The sequence below is a fragment of the Pleurodeles waltl genome, chromosome 2_1 (assembly GCF_031143425.1).
Source record: "Pleurodeles waltl isolate 20211129_DDA chromosome 2_1, aPleWal1.hap1.20221129, whole genome shotgun sequence".
NCBI classification, from domain to species: Eukaryota; Metazoa; Chordata; class Amphibia; order Caudata; family Salamandridae; genus Pleurodeles; species Pleurodeles waltl.
This window is the reverse complement of record NC_090438.1, coordinates 405,874,527-405,888,221: the sequence shown is the minus strand read 5'-3', so window position 1 is coordinate 405,888,221 and position 13,695 is coordinate 405,874,527. Positions and strand designations below refer to the sequence as shown.

The 13,695-nt window shown below is 41.3% G+C and overlaps 1 protein-coding gene across 2 annotated transcripts in view; it reads left to right on the top strand.

The window, feature by feature from the left end:
* The window catches only part of DIAPH2 (diaphanous related formin 2), a 3,364,504-nt gene that overhangs the window by 773,212 nt on the left and 2,577,597 nt on the right, over positions 1–13,695 (top strand). The window lies entirely within an intron of this gene.

Below are 13,695 nucleotides of genomic sequence, written 5' to 3'. Positions count from 1 at the left end.
TTCATATTACAAGCTTTCATAGTATTTTTCAATTTAAAGTACTATCACATTGCAGATATGCAAACCCTTTACGTATGCTTCATGGTCATTACTAGTATTCACAGGAGAACGCATTGTCTGCTGTTGGTCTGGTTTAGTCCGATACTCTTATACGAGATGCAAGGCTGCACTGCTTTAGCAGGAAGCCATCAAGCCCAGGCTACCAAAAATACATTTCTTGAAGAAAAGATATGGTAGTGTTCAGGCAAGATCAGCATTTATAGAATTCCGGTGTGAGTCCCATGCCAGACCCAAGGTATTCTAACACCTGAAGTTTGTAGATTCAAGTCTCGGTTTTACACCTTATAAGCAATCTCCCTGCGTATATTTAACTGCCAACACCAGTCAAATCTTCATTACATCTCCACATCAACAAAAAAAGTTGTTTTCGCAGAGAGTCTATGGTTCTACTCAGACAAGACAGATAATAGCATTATAATACTCAGATATTGGTCTCCATTGAGACCTCAGTGTATTGTAATATGAAATATCATGGTTGTTTTTATTTCTTTTCATCAATTTGAACTCTGTATTACAGTGCATGAAAGCAATATTTGTATAAACATGTCATAGCCATTACAGATCTCTAGAATAGCTGAGCTGTTTGGCATGTGATGTGCCTTAAATGCTTTCAACAATGATCTTCAAGTACCTTAGGAAAGCAGCAAGCGGGTACTCCATCGACAGTCATTCATAAGTCCCTGAGAGCCAACAGAAACTGTTTAAAGTGTAGACAAGGGAGCTACAGCATTTACAGAATTCCGTTGTTGGCCTAGAATGATACCCTATTGTATTCTGACAGTTGCCATCATTCACATCACAGTCTCTTATTTAATATCTTAAGTTAAACTCAGTATCGCCTTTCACATTAGTAATCACCTTAGTCATGTTTGAACTTCTTGGTCTGGTTGGAGGGAAGTGCCATCTGTAGTCACACATTCTCCAAGTGGTGTACCAGTAGTTTAAACTTACTTCTCCTTGGTGTGTCCATCCGTAATAGTCCATTATATGTGGACACATGGAGGAAAAGTAGCTTTGAACTGTATGTTAAACTGCCAGTTCTCTTATTGAAGAATGTCTAACTATAGGAGGGACAGTCCTCCGACCAGCACATGAAGTTCCAACAACCCAGAGTTAAGGTTTCACAGGCTAGTCCTTTGTGGAGGTAGAGAATTCCTTTTCTCATGTACGTTTGTTTTTAGCTAGTTAAAGGAGCCGCCCTGATGAATGCCCTTGACTAATTTTTGCAACGAGTATGGACAGAAGCATGTTGCTTTAATTAGAAGAGAAGACCTTCATACCCAGTTATCATCCACTGTGCTTCTGTTAATCAAACCGAGGTATTAACAAATAGATATTGCCTTAAGATTTGTGTCGGTATTTTTATACTTACTAGTTGCCTCTTTTATAAACTTTATTTCTTATGAAGAACTCCCTCTCCTTGAAGTTAAGTACACTCTGGTAGTGCCATTTTACTAGTGTCGGCTGAGATTGCTGCTGATGAAACATGCAACAGGGAGTGATTGCGGCTTGCTCATCCAACATGATTGGCATAATTTGCATACCCTAGGGTCTAGGCTGGTGCCCTAGTTTGATAAAACCACCCCCACCATCACACCTTTCTGTGTTTTTTGGATCCTCTCTGAGGGATATGCAATGTTGAACCTCCAACTCTCCTCTGTGATAGAATAATGTGAGTCTGCTATGGCATATGCACAGATCTCTGGTTTGGCTTTAGTGCCTCTTTGTGGCGAATTTTGTATGGCAAATAATTTTAAAATGAGCTTGAGTGTTGGTGTTTGGCAAAAAGGTACTGAAATTTTGTTGAAAGCTCAATAGCCCTCCTATTGAAATTGTGAAAAAACATACTTAGTATCATCATGTCTGGGTTGGTTTGAACAATTTTGTGTTTTCACAAAGTGTCATAAACAGTGTGAAAAGGCAGGGGTGAGTATTCTCGAAAAATGTGCATCCTATGGAACAGTTTCACTAAACGATGCCTTATTGTTTTTTAAAGTTAACATTAATATGTGTGGTGGCGGAGGGAGGAACAAGTAATAAATCATTAAATGTTACTGTATTATCAAAACTGAGAAAACGTCTTCTTGAGGACTGGTTTTCCTCAAATTTTCATCTTGAGAAAGTAAAACTTTGTGGTGAGTGGAGTGAAGCCTTATTGTATTTAGCAATCTATTCTATTCTCATTTGAGTGAGGGGAAATTAATTTGTTTTATTAGAAAAAAAATAGTCTACACAATTCATTGCTGCGTTATGAGTCCTTGAATAAGTTGTTATGCAAGTGTACTCTGAATGCTTTCTGCAAGGAATTAGCATTGATGTATAGTCAATTTAAAAATTATTTGATGTTCTCCCTGAAACTTTTTAGTCTTAGGCTTGACCTTATGTTGACAAAATATACAAAGGTTGGGTTGTTATTGTTCCACTTCTCTGAATCTCCCTCTTCACTATGGTACGCAGGCGAAGTGATGATTGACAGGCGGAGAGAATAATGCATGCTTTTGCACTTTCAGTATGTAAATAAATCTACCTTTGAAGTTTGGTCTTTCACTCAGTAAATCACAAGCTATGTAATCTTGATATTTCATCCATACCTTATTCGCTCATTAGCTGTCCGCAATGACGTGGCTTACAGCAATGCTATTTGATACCACTATTCAATGAAGATAACATATGCACTCTACAATCTGCATCTTTATTTTGTCTGCAAGATTATAACGTTATGAAATGTGCAAAGATTATTTGTTGACATTTTTACAGCTAGATTGTCCAGGTTATATTTATAATTATTACCTTAGTGGTGAATACATCTTTTTATTTTCTATATAGAGCCCCAAGTCGGTTATAAATAGGTTCTTTTATATGATGAATAATTTGTTTATATACTTGGATATATTTGCAGAATATGATACGTGCATATTGGATTTTTTTATGTTGTTAATACAATTAAATTTTCGTCACTAGTGTCACCCTAAGAAAGAGCATAGGCTTTGTCTTAACACATTTTTTTGGAAAATACAGAGTTAATCTCTGGTGTTTATCTGGACCTTAAAAAGTGCATCTCCGTGCACTAGTTGACGTTTAAGGGTTTGGGAGTCTATAGTGACCGTTTAACACAATTTAAGAGTAATATTTTAACCTTGATTCCCGAATGTAACCAAGAACAATTGGATATGAATGTTTTCCTTAGCTTCACACAAACGTCCTTATTGTGTTCCAGATATTTTTTTGGGACAAGTGAAAGCAATAGAGCTGTATTAACTCTGTCTTCCCCTGAAATTACAGTATATTATTTAAAAACTATGAGAAGCTATGATGTCCTTTGGATTTTTCGGATAATACACTGAAGGTCAGATGGTGAAACATTGTTGTGAAAAATGAATCGTTTCAGCTTTACACTGTTTTAATTGCAACAGTTGAATAACCAAACTGTTTCACCAGATCTGAACAATAAATGTAATGACTTAATAACATATAATTCTCTATTTGTACAATTTCTAGAAGAGTCAATATTTTGTACTTTGCTTGCATCATTTTGTAACATTTCGACATGTTCCTGAACGCGCATAAGAGAGGTTAAATTGTAGAATAGGTGGATTGATCACCTTTTATCAATTATTATTTGTGATCTCCCTAATTGTGGAGCTTTACATATAAAATCATCACTTGCTTGACAAATGCATGACTTATTACCTCACAATACATATACCAATATATAACAGGAATTGACAAGCACACATTTAAGGCACTACACAACTTAGGGCCTCATTTAGAGTTTGGTGGATGGGGTTACTCCATCACAAATGTGACGGATACCCCATCCGGTGTGTTATGATTCCAGAATATGCTATGGAAATCGTAGTACGGCGGACGGCATTAGCTTCACATTTGTGATGGAGTAACCTGTCCACCAAACTCTAAGTCAAGCCCAGAGTCTCATTCTACCTGAACAGCCTCACCTCCTTCCACCAACCACTCAGACACACACACTACATGCACTGCTCAGAACTCCTGCTAGCAAGCATCTCACTCACACACAGAACTGGATAAGGAGGGTGGGTGTTCTCCTACATCGCTCCTAAAGCTTGGAACACCTTCCAGTTCACATCAGAGCCTCCTATGCCCTTTTTGAATTCCACAAGAAGCTAAAGACCTGCCCATGTAACTAACCACCCTGAACACATCTGCACCTTGGTAGTGAGAGCATGCTTTCCAAATAAAAATTCATAACATAACATTATAAAATAGCTACACATAGCCAAACAAATAAGTAATACTGGAACCATAGTAACTTCAAAGTTAAGGTACTATATAATGTCACCTGTGTTGCCATCAATGTCATTTGTGAAGCCGTGACCAGTGCATTTAACTGGTGCGTTATGATTTTTGTGGCAGAAGTACGAGTTATGGTTTGTGTAGTTTACTTTAGCCACCCGATTTCAGTTGTTTTTTAAAGTTTATTTCATAAACATAATTTATCCTTAAATGTGGCATTTTAAGGGAGTTTCTGAGATTTTCCTTAACATATGCTAGCCTAGTAACTTTAACAAAGTTTTGTCAGTGAATCTATCTGCGTGTGCAATGTGTGTCTTTTCTTTGAGGCAGGGAGTGCACACCCCCTCAGTGGTGAAGAGAAGGGGGCTGTTTTCCACATGTTCCTGGAGAGCAGCAGATTGTGGTCTATAATTTTACCTCCACACCGCTCTCCATTCCCCTGAAGCTTTGAACTATCATTCATTTTATTTGATGTTCAAGTCATTTTGGCTGTAGTATGAGATTGCAGCTGGGAATAGAGCACCATTAGAGAGAAATCCAATCCTTTGTAGAGCACACCCAGCCCCCTGCTCCAGCCTTTAGCTCCGCGCAAACAATGATAAAGGGATGACATGACTAATACTGGACTCCTTCACATGAGACCAATTGTCTTTGCAGCTCGCAGGACTTGAAACAAACTTCATATTTTCTTGCCCATCTCCCCTGCACACTTCCAGTTTTGGAGTCGATTTGTGAGAAGTAACTCTAAGCATGGAGCGGAAGCCACGTGCTAATTAGGCGATGTATCATTATTAGAAGCGTCTGCCTCTCAGTACTAACAACCGCTCTTGCTGTTTGGCCCTTTTTCCCGAATGATCCCTGCCTAAGAGGTATTGTAGATAAGTTTTAGAGAACGTGCTTCCTCGTATTGGCCTCCGTTTTCTTCAGGGCAATGCGCAGCCTTATCTAATCAGCGATTTGTAATGTACATGGAGCGGTCACTGTATTTGCCGGGAGTGGCCCTCCCCCCGCCCCACGAATAACAAGTGCCCACGACCTTGCATGGCATTCTCACGTTCGCAGCCGCGTTTCAATAAATTACCTCTTCACTCGAAAACTCTTCTTTCCATATTAAAGCAGTCCATCACAAGAATAAGCACGTTCAGCCCGGACGAAAGCAGTCCTCGCAAGTGTCTCTTCTTCGGCGAAGGACGTGCGTGGAAAACAAGTCAGGGGAAATGTTTATTAGAACAGTCCTCATTTTCAGATAAATGCAATCAGTCACAATGCCTACCTGTTTTCAACGCCCTCTTGATTTGGGATGACGTGCAGTGCGACTAGGCCCTCATTGGCCTGGTGTTTGGCTTAAAACGCAGAAAATTGACCCTCCACCCCGTTTAAAGTGTAACGGTCTTTGTGAGCAGTTGAACCCCCTAACTCACCCCAGACCTGGTGTATACTCTGCACCGACGCTAGCTACAGTGTCATTCATCTTAAGGATTTTTGGGGTCCCAGGTAAGATATATTTTGTGTGGCCTAGGTTCAGAACAACTTAGAATGTTGTTACCTGTTTGATAATGTAAGCCTGTATGAAGCTAATGCTACTAGTGGGCCTGCAGCACTGGTTGTGCCACACACACCAGTAGCCTTTCAAACCTGTCTCAGGCCTGCCACTGCAGTGCCCATGTGTGCAGTATCACTGCCTCTTCAACCTGGCATTAAAAACCTCTTGCCAAGCCTTAAACTCCCCTTCTATTACATATTTCACTCCTAATGTAGGCCCTAGGTAGCCCGTAGGGCAGGGTGCCATATACATAATAGACAGGATATGTACTTTTAGGTTTTACATGCTACTTTTTCACTACTGAGGCCTACTCTTCTCACAGGCAGCACTGAGAATTCCTTAATGTACTTGTAAGCTGTAATTCCTGATCAGAAAGGAGTAGCTACATCCAGTTTCATATCATTGGAATGGTAATTGTTAGAAATTGGGTCTGTAGTTGGCAGTCAGTTTACACCCTGTCCAAGTATGGACCCTCACTCTTGTCAGGGTAAGGGGAGGTGCACAGCTCAGCTAACCCCTGCCCCCTCTCCCCTTGGTAGCTTTGCACACGCAGTCAGACATCTCAGAGGCAATGTGTAAAGTATTTGCACAAACACATACAGTAACACAGTGAAAACACCACAAAATGACTCCACACCAGTTTAGACAAATAGACAGTATTTATCTATATGTAACAAGACCAAAACAACAAAAATCCGACCTACACAATCAAAGATATCAATTTTTAAAGCAAAAGGAGTCTTAAGCCATAAGAACCAATATATGAGTTGTTTCAGCACAAAGTACCTGGTATGCATAAAAAAATAAATCTGCAGGGGCAAGGGTGCATCAGAAAAGCAAGCGATGCGTCCATTCTGTACTCGTCACTGAGGCCATGCATCGATTCTTTCCTCTCAGTGAAGGGATTTGTCGATTTCCGGACAAGCAGCCTTGGGTCCGTGTGGTAATGTTGAGGACGATGCATGGAAAATCTGGCTGCACAGAACTGGTGCAGTTGCGCTGATCTAGCAATGCGTCAATTTCTGCAGCCTGAAGGTGAGTGCTGCGTTGATTTTACAGCTGCAAGGCAGGACAGTGTCAATTTTTCTGCTGCTCAGCTCCGGTGTGTGTATTTTCACTCAGGTTCTGCCAGCTTCTCCTTCCAAGGGCCCAGGGACTGGATGTGGCACCACGTGGCAAGTCAGGGGTCTCAGCAAGAGAGCCCAGGTGCTGGCAAGTGAAGTCCTTGATGTCCCTGAGATTTCTTAATAGGAGGCAAGCTCAGTCCAAGCCCTTGAAGAAACTTCACAAGCTGGATACACAACAAAGTCCAGTCTTTGTCCTCTCTAAGGCAAAAGCAGTAACTGCAGGCTAGTCCAGCAAAGCACACACAACAAAGGGGCAGCACTCCTCTTCACATAGGTTGGCAGAGGTTCCTCTTGATCCGGAAGTGTTCTAAAGTTGTTGGGTCAGCAGTCGAATACCTATGCTCATTTCTGCCTTTGACATAGGCAAACATCAAAGGAAAGTCTTTGTATTACACAGGATCCAACCTCTTTCTTGCCCTACCCCAGCCACACTCTTGGGGCTTGTACGCGGTATTGTGTGAGGTTAGGTACAGCCCTTTCAAGTGCAGGTGTCAGCTCCTCTCTCCCACTCTAGCCCAGGAACACTCATCAGGATATGCAGGACACACCTCAGCTCTTTGTGTTACAGTCTACAGTGAATTTACAAACAGCCCAACTGTCAGCCTGACTCAGACGTAGATTCAGCAGCCAAACAGAGGCACAGAATAGTTAAGCAAGAAAATGCCCACTTTCTAAAAATTGCATTATCAAACAGGCAATCTAAAAACCAACTTTACCAAAAGATGTATTTTTAAATTGAGAGTTCAGGGACTCCAAACTCCAGATCTCTATCTGCTCCCAATGGGGAACTGCACTTAAAATATATTTAAAGGCTATCCCCATGTTAACCAATGGGAGAGATAGGCCTTGCAAAAGTGAAAAACGAATTTGACAGTATTTCACTACCAGGACATGTAAAACACACCCAGTACATGCCCTGCCTTTTAAATACACTGCACCCTGCCCAGGGGGCTGCCTTGGGCCTACCTTAGGTGTGACCTATATGTAGTAAAAGGGAAGGGTTAGGCCTGGCAAGTGAGTGCACTTGCCAGGTCGAACTGGCAGTTCCAAACTGCCCACACAGACACTGCAGTGGGAGGTCCGAGACATGTTTACAGGTCTTCTCATGTGGGTGGCACAATCAGTGCTGCAGACCCAGTAGTAGCATTTGATTTAACGACCCTGGGCACAAATCATGCACTTTACTAGGAACTTACTAGAAAATCAAATACGTCAGTCATCGATAAACCAATCACCGATACAATTTAGACAAGGTTTACTTGCATTCTAGCACTGGTCAGCAGGGATAAAGTGCCCAAAGTCCTAAAGCCAACAAAACAGCTCATAAAAATAGGAGAAAGAAAGCAAAAGGTTTGGGGATAACCCTGAAAAAATGGCCGGGTCCCAGAGACCTCTAAATAGATTTTGGCCGAAATACAACCTTACTTTCAAGTCTACATGCAGCTTTGATGCAAGGCAAGGATTTTGAGAGCCACAGGCGAAATAATACTTAGCTATTTTTGTTCTTAGACCATATATTTTCAATCCAGTGCCCTTTTGTTCCCCTCTGTGGTAAGATCATAAGATAGCTACCTTCTTTGGGGGTGTCAGTAGGGATAAATATGGAGCAGGTTAACATTTATAATTCTGCGGCAAATTATCCATCATCTAATTTATGACCAAAATCTAATATTTTTGAATGGGAGAGAAATGGGACAGCAACTGGCCATATTCTATTTCCATATGATTGCAAGATATTGTATAATTCATTTTCCTTATGTTGTTCTACTTAGCATGCGCTGTTCTGCTTACATAGTTGTCAATCATTCTTATCATTTGCACAAGTTAATCCATCCTATTTTTTTTTCATTTCTTCATTAATTTGAGAGTTCCAGACAATCAAGGAAAAACCCATACCCCTGCTGAACACCCACACACTGTTTCTCTTTAAGAGCAGGCTTTAGTAATAAACAGGGTTGATATTCAAGGGTCATCCCTATGGCATATTAATCCAGCCCCTATATCCGCCAGGGTTTAAACAAATTTTGCTATTGTAGTGAAAGCAGATGCAGTAAGCACATCTCTTATGAACAGAACAGCAGTGTACACAGAGGAACACATCTCTTCCAAAGGCTTTCACAGGTGTATAATAATTTCAGACTGTGATTTAACACGTGAATGGAAATCCATTGTTTATAAGACTTGGAGTTTAGTTACAGACCCTCAAATTGTATGTGTTATTCATGCCAGCTAACATAGTTAAAACCACTAGATGGAGCCAGATACTGGAATGCAGCCCAGTATGAGCATTTTGCCCCGCATTCTGCAAAAAACCTCTGAAATGTCTGCTTCCCCATTTAAGTTATTGAAAGGGACATTGTTTAATCAAATGGGTTGCTGGTTGGAGGAAGGTAGCTCTGAGGTTTTCTTTAATAAGCTTTCCCCGTAATTCATATTATTTTGAACTCGATCCTGAGCTCAGAAATTAGCCAGTGGAAAGTTTTCAGTGCTTGATTAATGTAGTCCTTTTTTTTTTATATGTGCAAGTACGTTCATGCTACCTTATTTTAGTGACAGTGGAAGATATCATGCTCTCTGTTAACCTCTGAAATACTTTGTTAGAGTAATATTTATACCCTTCCTAATCCATGGCCATATTTTATGGCTGTAGCTCAAGGATTAGGCCAACGGAATTTTTGGGACAGAAAAGTATTTTGCATTGTGCAGGACGTGTCCCCCTGCCTTGAGTGTCCCAGCTTCAATGATGCCTGTATCTCTGGTGCTGATTTTCATTGTCATGGAAGAACATGGATCATGCATGTGCGGCATGACATAGGCCTGTTTTGAGGTCTTTTTAGATGGGGAGGGGTGCCCAAAGCTACTGCCTTTGCCAAGAGATACGTATTAGAAGTGCAGTGGTGGCAGCAAACTATGTAGTGATAAGTAGGAGTGAACAGGGTTTTTTGCCTGTGTCACTGGAGTGAGGCCTGAAGGTTCTCTCATGTAAAGTTCCATTGTTTTGTGATTAACTCATCCTTGACCTACATCATTTGTATGAAGTTATGTGTACTGCATGTGTGTAGTATGCATGTGCAGAGTGTATGTGTGGCTGTGAATGGTGAAGTACATGAAAGATTCTGGATTCCATATTGGTAGAACCAGGGCTGAATGGAAGAGCATGACGAGGTAGAGGAATCAACTCAGACAGATCTGTGTATTGCTGCATTCCTGTGTGCTGCTGGGGGCATATACACTGGAGGAAGGAAAGCAGGCATTTAAGTACACTTCAAATAGTGCTCTTTGATTTGGGAAGAGGTTCCTGCAAGGGACCTGCACACATCTATCTCAGAAAGGAGATTGAGCTGATAAGAGAATCATAAAAAGTAGGGCTAATGCCCTGGGGTAACATTTTGAGACATATGTCATTGTGAGTGACATCCAGTTATAAACCTCTAGTCACTCCCCTGGCCTGTGTTGTGGGGCAATCAGATTTGGAGTCACTTCTGCTGTGACAGACTGCTTTCTGGGAGGAAAGACAGGACAGAGGAGAGGGCACTTCAAAAGGAAGCAGACCCCCAACACAAACTTCAAAGTCCCAGACACTAAATTACACTTTGTGTCTGGTAATGCACTATAAGAAGAGGAGCCTGAGCACCCCACCCAAAATTGTCAACTGTCAAGCAGCCATTTGAGCTGTACAAAGGAGGAGAAGATGTGCAAGACTTCTGCCTGTGCCCAGGACTGGGGTTAATCCCTGACAGTCACCCAGTTAGGTGAGAGGACATTACCCAAGGAAAATCCAAGACCACCTGCCACTAGAGCCTGGAGCACCAGTGTCTACCCGCTTGCCGAGACCAGTGTGCTCTGTTAGGAGGAGGAGATTACTGGAAGGAGTGAGGTCCAGTGGGGGATCCTGGCAATTGGATCTCTGTAGAGATGTGTGAGGAGACAACCGCTGTGTTGATGGGGTCATTACCCATGCACAGTGTGTAAGTCAGTGAACCTGTATGCCAGAGGGGGCCACCATCAAAATAACCATCTTGATAGAGCCGTTGCCCATGTGCATTCCATAAGTCGGCAACCCGTATGCCAGAGTGGGCTACCGTAAAGTTAGCCGTGCTAATCGGGCCATTGGCCATCTGTGGTGGAGAGTCAGCAACCCCCTGTGCTAGAGGTGGCTGCCATGAAGATGGAGCTGCTGCTGTGCTGATTGTGCCATTGCCTAAAGAGTAGGAGTGGTGACCCTGTATGCCATAGGGGTCCACCGGAAAGAACAAGGATCATAGCCTGGTTGATGCTGTCATCAAGAAGAGAGGCTTCCCTGCTGACCCAAAAATGCCTGAGCCGGGACTGAGGAAGCAGAAGCTGTTGAATCAAAGTAAAGTTACTGTTCAAAGTAAACTTACCGTTGCATTGGAGAAATGCCGAAAACACCCAACATATTCGCCTGCAGAGCCAAGAGTGGTACCCACCGAAGGCAACCGCTGCACCTCCCGTGCCTGTGAGTAGGATGCTGTTGGAGACTCTGGTTGTGCAAACCCTGCCGGGGTGGGTTAGACTGATCAAAGGGCCGGAAGGACCCAGGGGAACTTGTCTGCCAGATAGTGTTTCAGTACTGGAACCGATTTAACTTTTCTAGAAGAGTTGCAATGGGACTCCTGGGAATCAGATTGCTAGTGAGACGTAACCTAAATGCCGCCTGTAGTGAATGTTGAATAACTGCACCTGCTAGTGACATGGATTTGGGACTCTGGGACCTGTTTCATAAACTCTAGAGCCCGGATCTCTGGGGCTGTGTATATTGTTTGAGGAGTTTTAGTAAGGGAGAGAGGAAACCTAGCACTTGATGCTTTCCAGTATTTGAATCCCGTGTTTTTATCGTGTTCCATTGGGTTTTCTTCTTTGTAAGCCTTATCTCGTTTTGTAAGTCAGTCATTCCAGAATATTTAATAGTTTTTCTTTACCTGCTCAAATGTGCATTAGTGCTATTTGCATTTACTCAAAGGATTCGTAGAGCTAATTTAAAAATCTGAATTGTGGGCCCAAGTGCCACGTTTTAATAATAGCTTTCCACTACTTTCTTAAGCATTAAGGTCAATGCAACGTTTTTTTTTAGATAATGAAATTACTCTAGCTAATTTTTCATTTCTTTTGAACTCTGATTAAATCTTCTGTATTCTCTAGTAACAGACAACTCCTTTGTTGCTCCAGTGATGGAGGCAGGTTCTTGTGCTGGTTTGGGCAGCGAGGCAAGATAGTATTCCTCAAAGGGGGCCTTTATCAGTGGCATTTGGTATATAGATAAAGTAGGAAGAACATAAAAGGCTGCGCAGACCATATGGAATAGTTGCATACATTGGATAAAAGTCCATAGTTGGAGATGGGGCACGAATAAATAGAACAGTATTTTCAGTACGTTTCAAGCAAGCCCTGTCTCCTGTGATGTTGGGCGCTCACTATCTCCCCAAAAGAATTTCACAAGTGGTCGCAAAACAGGGCATTTTTAATGCAATTTTGCTAGTATTGGCCTAGAACTTCAGAGGGTTTAGAAGTAGATCGAACATGTGAATGCGCCTTTCCACACGATCTGTCATGTTTTAAAAGCATATTGGTCGCTACGTTCCACTATTACCCCAGTTCACTGCTGGGGGACACTGTATACAACAAGAAAGTCAGTAACTAAAAAGTGGCCTAGAGAACCTAACAAAATACATATAATGTTCTCCACTACACTTAACAGATGTGGACTGTTTTAGTTTGTGAATTGATGCTGGTTTAGGTACCTTGCATTATTGTTTTCTATTGACTCTATTACCTTCTTCCTGTATTCTTTTCTAAATTAATTTTATGCATTTAATACAAAACAGAAAATATTGTTTACAAATGCAGATGGAACAATTACTTTTAAAAGTAGAAAACACTATTCGTAACTCTAAGATAATTTATTTGCAAATTAAATATGACTTCATAGGCAATTAAAAAGCATTCTTTAGAGATTCTGTTGTATATTGACAGGATGAACAGATGTATTTTAAGGTATGAAATGATAATTGCTTTTGTAACAAAATCCACACAGTTTTATAAAAGAACACGTCTTAATTTTCTGTTTATCTTTTAGAACACATTGCATTATTGTATGCCTTACATAAACTGTTGGCACATATTTTGAAACAGCAACACTGTTCACTCATAAATGACTCTAGGACAGCTATGCCATGGTAGTTTTAGCTGAGTCTCACTGGGTGGAGTGACTAGCAAGTGAATGGAAAAATCCCCTCGCCCACTAAGGCTATGCAGCAAAAACTGGCAACACTCACCCTACACATTCAGGCATCAAACAGCACTGGCGAATACTTCATTAAAAGTTTTATCATTTAAGATAATAAAATATCTAATGACAGTTATTGCAGCAAGTGCCCTGTGGAACAAAGGATACACCAGCAGTAAGAATTCGAACCCCTGTATTAAATAGCAGACTAACGCTAAAGTTTAGAAATGCATTGATTTATGATTCTGCCCTTAAATGTCGTATTGTGACTTGCTAGGGAAAACATTTTTTACATTTTGAATACATGAACGTAAATACCCTCACTTGAAAGGCCTGCCAAAATACTGGCTGACAGTCTGCAACACAGAGTAGGATGGAATAATTTATCTTGCAAGGGAAAGGAAGGGTAGTGTATGCTACATGAATGAGGAACAAGTGAGCAGAGC